Source organism: Macaca nemestrina, chromosome 14 (assembly GCF_043159975.1).
Source record: "Macaca nemestrina isolate mMacNem1 chromosome 14, mMacNem.hap1, whole genome shotgun sequence".
Taxonomy (NCBI): Eukaryota; Metazoa; Chordata; class Mammalia; order Primates; family Cercopithecidae; genus Macaca; species Macaca nemestrina.
This window is the reverse complement of record NC_092138.1, coordinates 97,962,468-97,977,682: the sequence shown is the minus strand read 5'-3', so window position 1 is coordinate 97,977,682 and position 15,215 is coordinate 97,962,468.

Genomic DNA, 15,215 nt, shown 5'->3' with positions numbered 1-15,215 from the left:
GATGAATTAACAGAACACTAAGCAGTTTCTCAGAAAGCTTCTTTCCAGATTTCCTCTGAGGATATTTCCTTTTTCACCATAGCCCTCTAGGGGCTTCCAAATATCACTTTGCCAATTCCACAAGAACTGTCTTAGCAAAAGGCTTCTTGAGGGGAAAGCTGTAACTCTGTGAGATGATTTCACAGAACACAACGAATTTCTCTGAAAGCTTCTTTCTCTTTGTTACCGGAAGATATTTCCTTTGGTCCTATAGTCTTCAAAGGAATCCGAAATATCTGTTCTCAGATTCCACAGAAATAAGGCTAGCAAAGGGATCCACGAAATACAGATGTAACTCTGTGAGATGAATTAAAAGAACACTAAGCAGTTTTTCAGAAAGCTTCTTTCCAGATTTCATCTGAGGATATTTCCTTTTTCACGATAGCCCTCTATGGGCTTCCAAATATCACTTTGCCAATTCCAGAAGAACTGTCTTACCGAAAGGCTTCTTGAGGGGAAAGCTGTAACTCTGTGAGATGATTTCACAGAACACAAAGAAGTTTCTCAGAAAGCTTCTTTCTCTTTGTTATCGGAGGATATTTCCTTTGGCCCTATAGTCTTCAAAGGGATCCGAAATATCTGTTCTCAGATTCCACAGAAATAAGGCTAGCAAAGAGATCCACGAAATACAGATGTAACTCTGTGAGATGAATTAACAGAACACTAAGCAGTTTCTCAGAAAGCTTCTTTCCAGATTTCATCTGAGGATATTTCCTTTTTCACGATAGCCCTCTATGGGTTTCCAAATATCACTTTGCCAATTCCACAAGAACTGTCCTGGCGAAAGGCTTCTTGAGGGGAAAGCTGTAACTCTGTGAGATGATTTCACAGAACACAACGAAGTTCCTCAGAAAGCTTCTTTCTCTTTGTTATCGGAGGATATTTCCTTTGGCCCTATAGTCTTCAAACGGATCCGAAATATCTGTTCTCAGATTCCACAGAAATAAGGCTAGCAAAGAGATCCACGAAATACAGATGTAACTCTGTGAGATGAATTAACAGAACACTAAGCAGTTTCTCAGAAAGCTTCTTTCCAGATTTCATCTGGGGATATTTCCTTTTTCACCATAGCCCTCTGAGGGCTTCCAAATATCACTTTGCAAATTCCACAAGAACTTTCTTAGCGAAAGGCTTCTTGAGGGGAAAGCTGTAACTCTGTGAGATGATTTCACAGAACACAACAAAGTTTCTGAGAAAGCTTCTTTCTCTTTGTTATTGGAGAATATTTCCTTTGGCCCTATAGTCTTCAAACGGATCCGAAATATCTGTTCTCAGATTCCACAGAAATACGGCTAGCAATGAGATCCACGAAATAAACATGTAATTCAGTGAGATGAATTAACAGCACACTAAGCAGTTTCTCAGAAAGCTTCTTTCCAGATTTCCTCTGCGGATATTTCCTTTTTCACCATAGCCCTCTACGGGCTTACAAATATCACTTCGCCAATTCCACAAGAACTGTCTTAGCGAAAGGCTTCTTGTTGGGAAAGCTGTAACTCTGTGAGATGATTTCACAGAACACAACGAAGTTTCTCAGAAAGCTTCTTTCTCTTTGTTATCGGAGGATATTTCCTTTGGCCCTATAGTCTTCAAAGGGATCCGAAATATCTGTTCTCAGATTCCACAGAAATAAGGCTAGCAAAGAGATCCACGAAATAAAGATGTAATTCTATGAGATGAATTAACAGAACACTAAGCAGTTTCTCAGAAAGCTTCTTTCCAGATTTCCTCTGAGGATATTTCCTTTTTCACCATAGCCCTCTATGGGCTTCCAAATATCACTTTGCCAATTCCACAAGAACTGTCTTAGCAAAAGGCTTCTTGAGGGGAAAGCTGTAACTCTGTGAGATGATTTCACAGAACACAAAGAAGTTTCTCAGAAAGCTTCTTTCTCTTTGTTATCGGAGGATATTTCCTTTGGCCCTATACTCTTCAAAGGGATCCGAAATATCTGTTCTCAGATTCCACAGAAATAAGGCTAGCAAAGAGATCCACGAAATACAGATGTAACTCTGTGAGATGAATTAACAGAACACTAAGCAGTTTTTCAGAAAGCTTCTTTCCAGATTTCATCTGAGGATATTTCCTTTTTCACGATAGCCCTCTATGGGCTTCCAAATATCACTTTGCCAATTCCAGAAGAACTGTCTTACCGAAAGGCTTCTTGAGGGGAAAGATGTAACTCTGTGAGATGATTTCACAGAACACAAAGAAGTTTCTCAGAAAGCTTCTTTCTCTTTGTTATCGGAGGATATTTCCTTTGGCCCTATAGTCTTCAAAGGGATCCGAAATATCTGTTCTCAGATTCCACAGAAATAATGCTAGCAAAGAGATCCACGAAATACAGATGTAACTCTGTGAGATGAATTAACAGAACACTAAGCAGTTTCTCAGAAAGCTTCTTTCCAGATTTCATCTGGGGATATTTCCTTTTTCACCATAGCCTCTATGGGCTTCCAAATATCACGTTGCCAATTCCACAAGAACTGTCTTAGCGAAAGGCTTCTTGTGGGGAAAGCTGTAACTCTGTGAGATGATTTCACAGAACACAACGAAGTTTCTCAGAAAGCTTCTTTCTCTTTGTTATCGGAGGATATTTCCTTTGGCCCTATAGTCTTCAAAGGGATCCGAAATATCCGTTTTCAGATTCCACAGAAATAAGGCTAGCAAAGAGATCCACGAAATACAGATGTAACTCTGTGAGATGAATTAACAGAACACTAAGCAGTTTCTCAGAAAGCTTCTTGCCAGATTTCCTCTGAGGATATTTCCTTTTTCACCATAGCCCTCTATGGGCTTCCAAATATCAATTTGCCAATTCCACAAGAACTGTCTTAGCGAAAGGCTTCTTGTGGGGAAAGCTGTAACTCTGTGAGATGATTTCACAGAACACAAAGAAGTTTCTCAGAAAGCTTCTTTCTCTTTGTTATCGGAGGATATTTCCTTTGGCCCTATACTCTTCAAAGGGAACCGAAATATCTGTTCTCAGATTCCACAGAAATAAGGCTAGCAAAGAGATCCACGAAATACAGATGTAACTCTGTGAGATGAATTAACAGAACACTAAGCAGTTTCTCAGAAAGCTTCTTTCCAGATTTCCTCTGAGGATATTTCCTTTTTCACCATAGCCCTCTATGGGCTTCCAAATATCACTTTGCCAATTCCACAAGAACTGTCTAAGCGAAAGGCTTCTTGTGAGGAAAGCTGTGACTCTGTGAGATGATTTCACAGAACACAACGAAGTTTCTCAGAAAGCTTCTTTCTCTTTGTTGTAGGAGGATATTTCCTTTGGCCCTATAGTCTTCAAAGGGATCCGAAATATCTGTTCTCAGATTCCACAGAAATAAAGCTAGCAAAGGGATCCACGAAATAAAGATGTAACTCTGTGAGATGAATTAACAGAACACTAAGCAGTTTCTCAGAAAGCCTCTTTCCAGATTTCATCTGAGGATATTTCCTATTTCACCATACCCCTCTATGGGCTTCCAAATATCACTTTGCCAATTCCAAAAGAACTGTCTTAGCGAAAGGCTTCTTGTGGGGAAAGCTGTAACTCTGTGAGATGATTTCACAGAACACAACGAAGTTTCTCAGAAAGCTTCTTTCTCTTTGTTATCGGAGGATATTTCCTTTGGCCCTATAGTCTTCAAAGGGATCCGAAATATCTGTTCTCAGATTCAACAGAAATAAGGCTAGCAAAGAGATCCACGAAATACAGAGGTAACTCTGTGAGATTAATTAACAGAACACTAAGCAGTTTCTCAGAAAGCTTCTTTCCAGATTTCCTCTGAGGATATTTCCTTTTTCACCATAGCCCTCTATGGGCTTCCAAATATCACTTTGCCAATTCCACAAGAACTGTCTTAGCGAAAGGCTTCTTGTGGGGAATGCTGTAACTCTGTGAGATGATTTCACAGAACACAACGAAGTTTCTCAGAAAGCTTCTTTCTCTTTGTTATCGGAGGATATTTCCTTTGGCCCTATAGTCTTCAAAGGGATCCGTAATATCTGTTCTCAGATTCCACAGAAATAAGGCTAGCAAAGAGATCCACGAAATAAAGATGTAACTCTGTGAGATGAATTAACAGAACACTAAGCAGTTTCTCAGAAAGCTTCTTTCCAGATTTCATCTGAGGATATTTCCTTTTTCACCATAGCCCTCTATGGGCTTCCAAATATCACTTTGCCAATTCCACAAGAACTGTCTTAGCAAAAGGCTTCTTGAGGGGAAAGCTGTAACTCTGTGAGATGATTTCACAGAACACAAAGAAGTTTCTCAGAAAGCTTCTTTCTCTTTGTTATCGGAGGATATTTCCTTTGGCCCTATAGTCTTCAAAGGGATCCGAAATATCTGTTCTCAGATTCCACAGAAATAAGGCTAGCAAAGAGATACACTAAATAAAGATGTAATTCTGTGAGATGAATTAACAGAACACTAAGCAGTTTCTCAGAAAGCTTCTTTCCAGATTTCCTCTGAGGATATTTCCTTTTTCACCATAGCCCTCTATGGGCTTCCAAATATCACTTTGCCAATTCCACAAGAACTGTCTTAGCGAAAGGCTTCTTGTGGGGAAAGCTGTAACTCTGTGAGATGATTTCACAGAACACAACGAAGTTTCTCAGAAAGCTTCTTTCTCTTTGTTATCGGAGGATATTTCCTTTGGCCCTATAGTCTTCAAAGGGATCCGAAATATCTGTTCTCAGATTCAACAGAAATAAGGCTAGCAAAGAGATCCACGATATACAGATGTAACTCTGTGAGATGAATTAACAGAACACTAAGCAGTTTCTCAGAAAGCTTCTTTCCAGATTTCCTCTGAGGATATTTCCTTTTTCACCATAGCCCTCTATGGGCTTCCAAATATCACTTTGCCAATTCCACAAGAACTGTCTAAGCGAAAGGCTTCTTGTGGGGAAAGCTGTAACTCTGTGAGATGATTTCACAGAACACAACGAAGTTTCTCAGAAAGCTTCTTTCTCTTTGTTATCGGAGGATATTTCCTTTGGCCCTATAGTCTTCAAAGGGATCCGAAATATCTGTTCTCAGATTCCACAGAAATAAGGCTAGCAAAGAGATCCACGAAATACAGATGTAACTCTGTGAGATGAATTAACAGAACACTAAGCAGTTTCTCAGAAAGCTTCTTTCCAGATTTCCTCTGAGGATATTTCCTTTTTCAACATAGCCCTCTATGGGCTTCCAAATATCACTTTGCCAGTTCCACAAGAACTGTCTAAGCGAAAGGCTTCTTGTGAGGAAAGCTGTGACTCTGTGAGATGATTTCACAGAACACAACGAAGTTTCTCAGACAGCTTCTTTCTCTTTGTTATCGGAGGATATTTCCTTTGGCCCTATAGTCTTCAAACGGATCAGAAATATCTATTCTCAGATTCCACAGAAATAAGGCTAGCAAAGAGATCCACGAAATAAAGATGTAATTCTGTGAGATGAATTAACAGAACACTAAGCAGTTTCTCAGAATGCTTCTTTCCATATTTCCTCTGAGGATATTTCCTTTTTCACCATAGCCCTCTATGGGCTTCCAAATATCACTTTGCCAATTCTACAAGAATTGTCTTAGCGAAAGGCTTCTCGAGGGGAAAGCTGTAACTCTGTGAGATGATCTCACAGAACACAACGAAGTTTCTCAGAAAGCTTCTTTCTCTTTGTTATCGGAGGATATTTCCTTTGGCCCTATAGTCTTCAAAGGGATCCGAAATATCTGTTCTCAGATTCAACAGAAATAAGGCTAGCAAAGAGATCCTCAAAATACAGATGTAACTCTGTGAGATGAATTAACAGAACACTAAGCAGTTTCTCAGAAAGCTTCTTTCCAGATTTCATCTGGGGATATTTCCTTTTTCACTATAGCCCTATATGGGCTTCCAAATATCACTTTGCCAATTCCACAAGAACTTTCTTAGCGAAAGGCTTCTTGTGGGGAAAGCTGTAACTCTGTGAAATGATTTCACAGAACACAACGAAGTTTCTCAGAAAGCTTCTTTCTCTTTGTTATCGGAGGATATTTCCTTTGGCCCTATAGTCTTCAAAGGGATCCGAAATATCTGTTCTCAGATTCCACAGAAATAAGGCTAGCAAAGAGATCCACGAAATACAGATGTAACTCTGTGAGATGAATTAACAGAACACTAAGCAGTTTCTCAGAAAGCTTCTTTCCAGATTTCCTCTGAGGATATTTCCTTTTTCACCATAGCCCTCTAGGGGCTTCCAAATATCACTTTGCCAATTCCACAAGAACAGTTTTAGCAAAAGGCTTCTTGAGGGGAAAGCTGTAACTCTGTGAGATGATTTCACAGAACACAACGAATTTCTCTGAAAGCTTCTTTCTCTTTGTTACCGGAAGATATTTCCTTTGGTCCTATAGTCTTCAAAGGAATCCGAAATATCTGTTCTCAGATTCCACAGAAATAAGGCTAGCAAAGAGATCCACGAAATACAGATGTAACTCTGTGAGATGAATTAACAGAACACTAAGCAGTTTTTCAGAAAGCTTCTTTCCAGATTTCATCTGAGGATATTTCCTTTTTCACGATAGCCCTCTATGGGCTTCCAAATATCACTTTGCCAATTCCAGAAGAACTGTCTTACCGAAAGGCTTCTTGAGGGGAAAGCTGTAACTCTGTGAGATGATTTCACAGAACACAAAGAAGTTTCTCAGAAAGCTTCTTTCTCTTTGTTATCGGAGGATATTTCCTTTGGCCCTATAGTCTTCAAACGGATCCGAAATATCTGTTCTCAGATTCCACAGAAATAAGGCTAGCAAACAGATCCACGAAATACAGATGTAACTCTGTGAGATGAATTAACAGAACACTAAGCAGTTTCTCAGAAAGCTTCTTTCCAGATTTCATCTGAGGATATTTCCCTTTTCACCATAGCCCTCTATGGGTTTCCAAATATCACTTTGCCAATTCCACAAGAACTGTCCTGGCGAAAGGCTTCTTGAGGGGAAAGCTGTAACTCTGTGAGATGATTTCACAGAACACAACGAAGTTTCTCAGAAAGCTTCTTTCTCTTTGTTATCGGAGGATATTTCCTTTGGCCCTATAGTCTTCAAACGGATCCGAAATATCTGTTCTCAGATTCCACAGAAATAAGGCTAGCAAAGAGATCCACGAAATACAGATGTAACTCTGTGAGATGAATTAACAGAACACTAAGCAGTTTCTCAGAAAGCTTCTTTCCAGATTTCATCTGGGGATATTTCCTTTTTCACCATAGCCCTCTGAGGGCTTCCAAATATCACTTTGCCATTTCCACAAGAACTGTCTTAGCGAAAGGCTTCTTGATGGGAAATCTGTAACTCTGTGAGATGATTTCACAGAACACAACGAAGTTTCTCAGACAGCTTCTTTCTCTTTCTTATCGGAGGATATTTCCTTTGGCCCTATAGTCTTCAAACGGATCCGAAATATCTATTCTCAGATTCCACAGAAATAAGGCTAGCAAAGAGATCCACGAAATACAGATGTAATTCTGTGAGATGAATTAACAGAACACGAAGCAGTTTCTCAGAATGCTTCTTTCCATATTTCCTCTGAGGATATTTCCTTTTTCACCATAGCCCTCTATGGGCTTCCAAATATCACTTTGCCAATTCTACAAGAATTGTCTTAGCGAAAGGCTTCTCGAGGAGAAAGCTGTAACTCTGTGAGATGATTTCACAGAACACAACGAAGTTTCTCAGAAAGCTTCTTTCTCTTTGTTGTCGGAGGATATTTCCTTTGTCCCTATAGTCTTCAAAGGGATCCGAAATATCTGTTCTCAGATTCCACAGAAATAAAGCTAGCAAAGGGATCCACGAAATAAAGATGTAACTCTGTGAGATGAATTAACAGAACACTAAGCAGTTTCTCAGAAAGCCTCTTTCCAGATTTCATCTGAGGATATTTCCTTTTTCACCATACCCCTCTATGGGCTTCCAAATATCACTTTGCCAATTCCAAAAGAACTGTCTTAGCGAAAGGCTTCTTGTGGGGAAAGCTGTAACTCTGTGAGATGATTTCACAGAACACAACGAAGTTTCTCAGAAAGCTTCTTTCTCTTTGTTATCGGAGGATATTTCCTTTGGCCCTATAGTCTTCAAAGGGATCCGAAATATCTGTTCTCAGATTCAACAGAAATAAGGCTAGCAAAGAGATCCACGAAATACAGAGGTAACTCTGTGAGATTAATTAACAGAACACTAAGCAGTTTCTCAGAAAGCTTCTTTCCAGATTTCCTCTGAGGATATTTCCTTTTTCAACATAGCCCTCTATGGGCTTCCAAATATCACTTTGCCAATTCCACAAGAACTGTCTTAGCGAAAGGCTTCTTGTGGGGAATGCTGTAACTCTGTGAGATGATTTCACAGAACACAACGAAGTTTCTCAGAAAGCTTCTTTCTCTTTGTTATCGGAGGATATTTCCTTTGGCCCTATAGTCTTCAAAGTGATCCGTAATATCTGTTCTCAGATTCCACAGAAATAAGGTTAGCAAAGAGATCCACGAAATAAAGATGTAACTCTGTGAGATGAATTAACAGAACACTAAGCAGTTTCTCAGAAAGCTTCTTTCCAGATTTCATCTGAGGATATTTCCTTTTCCACCATAGCCCTCTATGGGCTTCCAAATATCACTTTGCCAATTCCACAAGAACTGTCTTAGCAAAAGGCTTCTTGAGGGGAAAGCTGTAACTCTGTGAGATGATTTCACAGAACACAAAGAAGTTTCTCAGAAAGCTTCTTTCTCTTTGTTATCGGAGGATATTTCCTTTGGCCTTATAGTCTTCAAAGGGATCCGAAATATCTGTTCTCAGATTCCACAGAAATAAGGCTAGCAAAGAGATCCACTAAATAAAGATGTAATTCTGTGAGATGAATTAAAACAACACTAAGCAGTTTCTCAGAAAGCTTCTTTCCAGATTTCCTCTGAGGATAATGCCTTTTTCACCATAGCCCTCTATGGGCTTCCAAATATCACTTTGCCAATTCCACAAGAACTGTCTTAGCGAAAGGCTTCTTGTGGGGAAAGCTGTAACTCTGTGAGATGATTTCACAGAACACAACGAAGTTTCTGAGAAAGCTTCTTTCTCTTTGTTATCGGAGGATATTTCCTTTGGCCCTATAGTCTTCAAAGGGATCCGAAATATCTGTTCTCAGATTCCACAGAAATAAGGCTAGCAAAGAGATCCACGAAATACAGATGTAACTCTGTGAGATGAATTAACAGAACACTAAGCAGTTTCTCAGAAAGCTTCTTTCCAGATTTCCTCTGAGGATATTTCCTTTTTCACCATAGCCCTCTATGGGCTTCCAAATATCACTTTGCCAATTCCACAAGAACTGTCTAAGCGAAAGGCTTCTTGTGAGGAAAGCTGTGACTCTGTGAGATGATTTCACAGAACACAACGAAGTTTCTCAGAAAGCTTCTTTCTCTTTGTTATCGGAGGATATTTCCTTTGGCCCTATAGTCTTCAAAGGGATCCGAAATATCTGTTCTCAGATTCCACAGAAATAAGTCTAGCAAAGAGATCCACGAAATACAGATGTAACTCTGTGAGATGAATTAACAGAACACTAAGCAGTTTCTCAGAAAGCTTCTTTCCAGATTTCATCTGGGGATATTTCCTTTTTCACCATAGCCCTCTATGGGCTTCCAAATATCACTTTGCCATTTCCACAAGAACTGTCTTAGCGAAAGGCTTCTTGATGGGAAATCTGTAACTCTGTGAGATGATTTCACAGAACACAACGAAGTTTCTCAGACAGCTTCTTTCTCTTTGTTATCGGAGGATATTTCCTTTGGCCCTATAGTCTTCAAACGGATCAGAAATATCTATTCTCAGATTCCACAGAAATAAGGCTAGCAAAGAGATCCACGAAATAAAGATGTAATTCTGTGAGATGAATTAACAGAACACTAAGCAGTTTCTCAGAATGCTTCTTTCCATATTTCCTCTGAGGATATTTTCTTTTTCACCATAGCCCTCTAGGGGCTTCCAAATATCACTTTGCCAATTCCACAAGAACTGTCTTATCAAAAGGCTTGTTGAGGGGAAAGCTGTAACTCTGTGAGATGATTTCACAGAACACAACGAATTTCTCTGAAAGCTTCTTTCTCTTTGTTACCGGAAGATATTTCCTTTGGTCCTATAGTCTTCAAAGGAATCCGAAATATCTGTTCTCAGATTCCACAGAAATAAGGCTAGCAAAGAGATCCACGAAATACAGATGTAACTCTGTGAGATGAATTAAAAGAACACTAAGCAGTTTTTCAGAAAGCTTCTTTCCAGATTTCATCTGAGGATATTTCCTTTTTCACGATAGCCCTCTATGGGCTTCCAAATATCACTTTGCCAATTCCAGAAGAACTGTCTTACCGAAAGGCTTCTTGAGGGGAAAGCTGTAACTCTGTGAGATGATTTCACAGAACACAAAGAAGTTTCTCAGAAAGCTTCTTTCTCTTTGTTATCGGAGGATATTTCCTTTGGCCCTATAGTCTTCAAAGGGATCCGAAATATCTGTTCTCAGATTCCACAGAAATAAGGCTAGCAAAGAGATCCACGAAATACAGATGTAACTCTGTGAGATGAATTAACAGAACACTAAGCAGTTTCTCAGAAAGCTTCTTTCCAGATTTCATCTGAGGATATTTCCTTTTTCACCATAGCCCTCTATGGGTTTCCAAATATCACTTTGCCAATTCCACAAGAACTGTCCTGGCGAAAGGCTTCTTGAGGGGAAAGCTGTAACTCTGTGAGATGATTTCACAGAACACAACGAAGTTTCTCAGAAAGCTTCTTTCTCTTTGTTATCGGAGGATATTTCCTTTGGCCCTATAGTCTTCAAAGGGATCCGAAATATCTGTTCTCAGATTCCACAGAAATAAGGCTAGCAAAGAGATCCACGAAATACAGATGTAACTCTGTGAGATGAATTAACAGAACACTAAGCAGTTTCTCAGAAAGCTTCTTTCCAGATTTCCTCTGAGGATATTTCCTTTTTCACCATAGCCCTCTAGGGGCTTCCAAATATCACTTTGCCAATTCCACAAGAACTGTCTTAGCAAAAGGCTTCTTGAGGGGAAAGCTGTAACTCTGTGAGATGATTTCACAGAACACAACGAATTTCTCTGAAAGCTTCTTTCTCTTTGTTACCGGAAGATATTTCCTTTGGTCCTACAGTCTTCAAAGGAATCCGAAATATCTGTTCTCAGATTCCACAGAAATAGGGCTAGCAAAGAGATCCACGAAATACAGATGTAACTCTGTGAGATGAATTAACAGAACACTAAGCAGTTTTTCAGAAAGCTTCTTTCCAGATTTCATCTGAGGATATTTCCTTTTTCACGATAGCCCTCTATGGGCTTCCAAATATCACTTTGCCAATTCCAGAAGAACTGTCTTACCGAAAGGCTTCTTGAGGGGAAAGCTGTAACTCTGTGAGATGATTTCACAGAACACAAAGAAGTTTCTCAGAAAGCTTCTTTCTCTTTGTTATCGGAGGATATTTCCTTTGGCCCTATAGTCTTCAAAGGGAACCGAAATATCTGTTCTCAGATTCCACAGAAATAAGGCTAGCAAACAGATCCACGAAATACAGATGTAACTCTGTGAGATGAATTAACAGAACACTAAGCAGTTTCTCAGAAAGCTTCTTTCCAGATTTCCTCTGAGGATATTTCCTTTTTCACCATAGCCCTCTATGGGTTTCCAAATATCACTTTGCCAATTCCACAAGAACTGTCCTGGCGAAAGGCTTCTTGAGGGGAAAGCTGTAACTCTGTGAGATGATTTCACAGAACACAACGAAGTTTCTCAGAAAGCTTCTTTCTCTTTGTTATCGGAGGATATTTCCTTTGGCCCTATAGTCTTCAAACGGATCCGAAATATCTGTTCTCAGATTCCACAGAAATAAGGCTAGCAAAGAGATCCACGAACTACAGATGTAACTCCGTGAGATGAATTAACAGAACACTAAGCAGTTTCTCAGAAAGCTTCTTTCCAGATTTCATCTGGGGATATTTCCTTTTTCACCATAGCCCTCTGAGGGCTTCCAAATATCACTTTGCAAATTCCACAAGAACTGTCTTAGCGAAAGGCTTCTTGAGGGGAAAGCTGTAACTCTGTGAGATGATTTCACAGAACACAAGAAAGTTTCTGAGAAAGCTTCTTTCTCTTTGTTATTGGAGAATATTTCCTTTGGCCCTATAGTCTTCAAACGGATCCGAAATATCTGTTCTCAGATTCCACAGAAATACGGCTAGCAATGAGATCCACGAAATAAACATGTAATTCAGTGAGATGAATTAACAGCACACTAAGCAGTTTCTCAGAAAGCTTCTTTCCAGATTTCCTCTGAGGATATTTCCTTTTTCACCATAGCCCTCTACGGGCTTCCAAATATCACTTTGCCAATTCCACAAGAACTGTCTTAGCGAAAGGCTTCTTGTTGGGAAAGCTGTAACTCTGTGAGATGATTTCACAGAACACAACGAAGTTTCTCAGAAAGCTTCTTTCTCTTTGTTATCGGAGGATATTTCCTTTGGCCCTATAGTCTTCAAAGGGATCCGAAATATCTGTTCTCAGATTCCACAGAAATAAGGCTAGCAAAGAGATCCACTAAATAAAGATGTAATTCTGTGAGATGAATTAACAGAACTCTAAGCAGTTTCTCAGAAAGCTTCTTTCCAGATTTCCGCTGAGGATATTTCCTTTTTCACCATAGCCCTCTATGGGCTTCCAAATATCACTTTGCCAATTCCACAAGAACTGTCTTAGCGAAAGGCTTCTTTTGGGGAAAGCTGTAACTCTGTGAGATGATTTCACAGAACACAACGAAGTTTCTCAGAAAGCTTCTTTCTCTTTGTTATCGGAGGATATTTCCTTTGGCCCTATAGTCTTCAAAGGGATCCGAAATATCTGTTCTCAGATTCCACAGAAATAAGGCTAGCAAAGAGATCCACGAAATACAGATGTAACTCTGTGAGATGAATTAACAGAACACTAAGCAGTTTCTCAGAAAGCTTCTTTCCAGATTTCCTCTGAGGATATTTCCTTTTTCAACATAGCCCTCTATGGGCTTCCAAATATCACTTTGCCAATTCCACAAGAACTGTCTAAGCGAAAGGCTTCTTGTGAGGAAAGCTGTAACTCTGTGAGATGATTTCACAGAACACAACGAAGTTTCTCAGACAGCTTCTTTCTCTTTGTTATCGGAGGATATTTCCTTTGGCCCTATAGTCTTCAAACGGATCAGAAATATCTATTCTCAGATTCCACAGAAATAAGGCTAGCAAAGAGATCCACGAAATAAAGATGTAATTCTGTGAGATGAATTAACAGAACACTAAGCAGTTTCTCAGAATGCTTCTTTCCATATTTCCTCTGAGGATATTTCCTTTTTCACCATAGCCCTCTACGGGCTTCCAAATATCGCTTTGCCAATTCCACAAGAACTGTCTTAGCGAAAGGCTTCTTGTTGGGAAAGCTGTAACTCTGTGAGATGATTTCACAGAACACAACGAAGTTTCTCAGAAAGCTTCTTTCTGTTTGTTATCGGAGGATATTTCCCTTGGCCCTATAGTCTTCAAAGGGATCCGAAATATCTGTTCTCAGATTCCACAGAAATAAGGCTAGCAAAGAGATCCACTAAATAAAGATGTAATTCTGTGAGATGAATTAACAGAACACTAAGCAGTTTCTCAGAAAGCTTCTTTCCAGATTTCCTCTGAGGATATTTCCTTTTTCACCATAGCCCTCTATGGGCTTCCAAATATCACTTTGCCAATTCCACAAGAACTGTCTTAGCGAAAGGCTTCTTTTGGGGAAAGCTGTAACTCTGTGAGATGATTTCACAGAACACAACGAAGTTTCTCAGAAAGCTTCTTTCTCTTTGTTATCGGAGGATATTTCCTTTGGCCCTATAGTCTTCAAAGGGATCCGAAATATCTGTTCTCAGATTCCACAGAAATAAGGCTAGCAAAGAGATCCACGAAATACAGATGTAACTCTGTGAGATGAATTAACAGAACACTAAGCAGTTTCTCAGAAAGCTTCTTTCCAGATTTCCTCTGAGGATATTTCCTTTTTCACCATAGCCCTCTATGGGCTTCCAAATATCACTTGGCCAATTCCACAAGAACTGTCTTAGCGAAAGGCTTCTTGTGGGGAAAGCTGTAACTCTGTGAGATGATTTCACAGAACACAACGAAGTTTTCTCAGAAAGCTTCTTTCTCTTTGTTATCGGAGGATATTTCCTTTGGCCCTATACTCTTCAAAGGGATCCGAAATATCTGTTCTCAGATTCAACAGAAATAAGGCTAGCAAAGAGATCCACGAAATACAGATGTAACTCTGTGAGATGAATTAACACAACACTAAGCAGTTTCTCAGAAAGCTTCTTTCCAGATTTCCTCTGAGGATATTTCCTTTTTCACCATAGCCCTCTAGGGGCTTCCAAATATCACTTTGCCATTTCCACAAGAACTGTCTTAGCGAAAGGCTTCTTGATGGGAAATCTGTAACTCTGTGAGATGATTTCACAGAACACAACGAAGTTTCTCAGACAGCTTCTTTCTCTTTGTTATCGGAGGATATTTCCTTTGGCCCTATAGTCTTCAAACGGATCCGAAATATCTATTCTCAGATTCCACAGAAATAAGGCTAGCAAAGAGATCCACGAAATAAAGATGTAATTCTGTGAGATGAATTAACAGAACACTAAGCAGTTTCTCAGAATGCTTCTTTCCATATTTCCTCTGAGGATATTTCCTTTTTCACCATAGCCCTCTATGGGCTTCCAAATATCACTTTGCCAATTCTACAAGAATTGTCTTAGCGAAAGGCTTCTCGAGGGGAAAGCTGTAACTCTGTGAGATGATTTCACAGAACACAACGAAGTTTCTCAGAAAGCTTCTTTCTCTTTGTTGTCGGAGGATATTTCCTTTGGCCCTATAGTCTTCAAAGGGATCCGAAATATCTGTTCTCAGATTCCACAGAAATAAGGCTAGCAAAGAGATCCTCGAAATACAGATGTAACTCTGTGAGATGAATTAACAGAACACTAAGCAGTTTCTCAGAAAGCTTCTTTCCAGATTTCATCTGGGGATATTTCCTTTTTCACTACAGCCCTATAGGGGCTTCCAAATATCACTTTGCCAATTCCACAAGAAC